General features: G+C 41.6%; 1 pseudogene; it reads left to right on the top strand.

Moving 5' to 3' along the window:
- Positions 1 to 1,008: 1,008 nt before the first annotated feature.
- On the top strand, positions 1,009 to 1,671 carry LOC149250919 (histone H2A.6 pseudogene; annotated as a pseudogene).
- The last annotated feature ends 951 nt before the right edge of the window (positions 1,672 to 2,622 follow it).

Below are 2,622 nucleotides of genomic sequence, written 5' to 3'. Positions count from 1 at the left end.
AACTAGCCACTCTTTTTGTCAGCACACTTTTGTACTCTTTATTACTGAAGAATTTTAAGCATAATGAGAAGGGGTCATGCCTTTAGAGCTGATCCAAGGAGATGTAGCCCATGAGGGGTGAACTCCTTTATTAGTGGCTAGTGTATTATTGATTGATGTATGTTTCCATTCAGTGTTTTGGTCTCATGTTTTAAGTTTTTTTCATGAAACTAACTTAAGTAAACACACATAAAATTCATGTTTTTACTTGCTATTTTGGAGTACAAACCTCAAGCACATTTTTATATTCTTAATGGGGAATTAGCACAGCATTACTATTTTTCTCCATTTCAGATCAAGTTGGTATCATAGCTTAGGTTTTCTTTGTGCAAGGAGGAATTTACTGTTGTTTGCAAGTGAATGTGTTTTGAAGCTCATTGAGGAGAAGGTTTTGGAAAGGAGAGAAAGATCTTTACAATCTCTACCACCAATTTATACCTCAAAATGTAGTAGAAGCTTCAAGCAAAGCATGTCTCAAGGAGGAGACACTGCAAGAATGTTAGAGGATGTGAAGGCTTTTAGAAAGGATTTCTTAGCTCTTGACCAAGATGGGTTACAAAGGAGGAGGCCTTGGAGTAAACCAGCAAGGCATTAAAAATCAAATTGAGGCCAAGGAGAGGCCTAAATATGAAGGCTTAGGCTATGTTGCAAAATAAGAATGGTCTTCTAGCGACAGCTCATGGGTATCGTGTTCCTTTTGCCGTAAGAGAGGACATGAGGAGGTAAGATTTTGGGATTTGCATCCAGAATTGGTTCCCTCTTAGTTCCTCAAGTGTAAGGAGGACTCGAAGTGCAAAGCATCTCCAAAGAGAGATGAAGAAGTTGAAGAAGAAGGGAAGCTAAATTATTCTTACCACGCAAGTTCCTCACGCAAACAGCATAAGCCAAAGGACAACAAACAGAGGTATATCGGGGTTGAATCCAGTGTCAAGGGAGCTTCAAAAGCAAGGTCGCGTGTTGGAATCTCAAATGGTAGGTCGTGGAAAGTCTGCGGAGGGAAAGAAGTCTGTCTCGCGAAGCTCGAAGGCTGGACTTCAGTTTCCAGTGGGACGTATTGCCAGGCTTTTAAAGGTCGAAAAGTATTAAGGTCGGAAAGTATGTTGAGAGAGTAGGAGGGGGTGTTCCAGTTATCTTGCGACCGTACTTGAATATCTTGTTGCCGAGGTTTTAGAATTGGCAGGTAATGCGGCCAGAGATAACAAGAAGACAAGAGTTGTGCCTCGCCACATTCAGTTGGCCGTTAGAAACGATGAGGAGCTCAGTAAGCTTTTGGAGACTGTAACTATTGATATTGGTGGAGTATTGCCAAATATTCACAATATTCTCCTGCCTAAGAAGGGTGGAGCCTCTATTAAAGAAGATCTGGCTCGCAGCGGAAGAAACGATGGCAATAACTATGAAGCATACACGAAAGTGATGGTGAGGGTTTCTGCAAACACCGTATCTGTGTCAGTTCAGGCACATGGTCAAGGGATCTATGGTATTTATAGCACTGGATCTAGAAGCCTATACGCAATAGATCCAGAGGTAAGGAACAGCATACTCCTCTTATTTTTTATACATAAACCTGATTCTGGCTTTGTTGTTCTTGCATGGGTATTGTATGGATTCGGGCCAACCTATCACACCTAGGAAGGTGATAATATCCTCAAATCTATCAACGATCTAATAGATCAGGTACTCAGAGGACTGAACAGCCCATTGAACGTTCAGATCTGGGGGAAACAAGCGTCGAGACAATACCTTATCCTGACTCATAGGCGCAAAATGCAAAATAAGATCTAAAAGGCAAGTTGAACAGCCAAGATCTAGCATTACAGAACAGGATGTCCTGGGCAACAGATAGAGGTCATTCACAGTGGGATACATGCCCTATAGTGACGGATCTTACACATATTTTCATCAAAACACCGGAAGGAAGGAATTACTACCTAAGGCTCTGGAAGGGCTGCAGGATCCAGATTCTGAGACTTAAAATACATAGCCTCCTTGGCATACCAACGCATGAGAAAAATCTAATCTTTATGGGACACAGTTTACAGGATAATTATACCCTTCAAGATTACAACATAACCACAAACTTGACCATCATCATCAATCTCCGTTTGCGGGGTGGATGTTCTGGAACTAGCTCAAAGAACACAGGCTCCTTCAAAGATGCAGTCAAGGGTAAAGGGAAAGCATAGACCAATCCTACAATTGCCTCTAAACTTCTCGGGCCCTACATCATAGAACAAAACATGAGAATCCTGCTCTCACAATTGAAATACCTGAGGTAAATACTATATACTCAGATCTACATACCCACGCAGTTATCTGCAGATTTAATGGTTTTTGGCCCAGATCTGTCATTTTGCACCAATGGATACATACTACATGGACAACAAACTACGAAATTTACTTATGCCCCAAAGGATTTTTTTATAGTAAGATTCAATATAGAACAAGAAAAAGACCATATCCTCAACCAGGGGCCATGGTTCTGGGGCAGTGCTGGGCTCTTCACCACCCCATGGTTTCCAGAGTTCGACACCAACACAATGGTGGTATCAAAGATGCCAGTCTGGGTTAGGTTTAATAACC

Source organism: Pinus tabuliformis, chromosome 7 (genome assembly GCF_031772625.1).
Source record: "Pinus tabuliformis cultivar Carrire ecotype Pingquan chromosome 7, CPIR1, whole genome shotgun sequence".
Lineage (NCBI taxonomy): Eukaryota > Viridiplantae > Streptophyta > Pinopsida > Pinales > Pinaceae > Pinus > Pinus tabuliformis.
The sequence above is the reverse complement of the archived record's forward strand: the minus strand, read 5'-3'. Positions and strand labels throughout refer to the sequence as shown.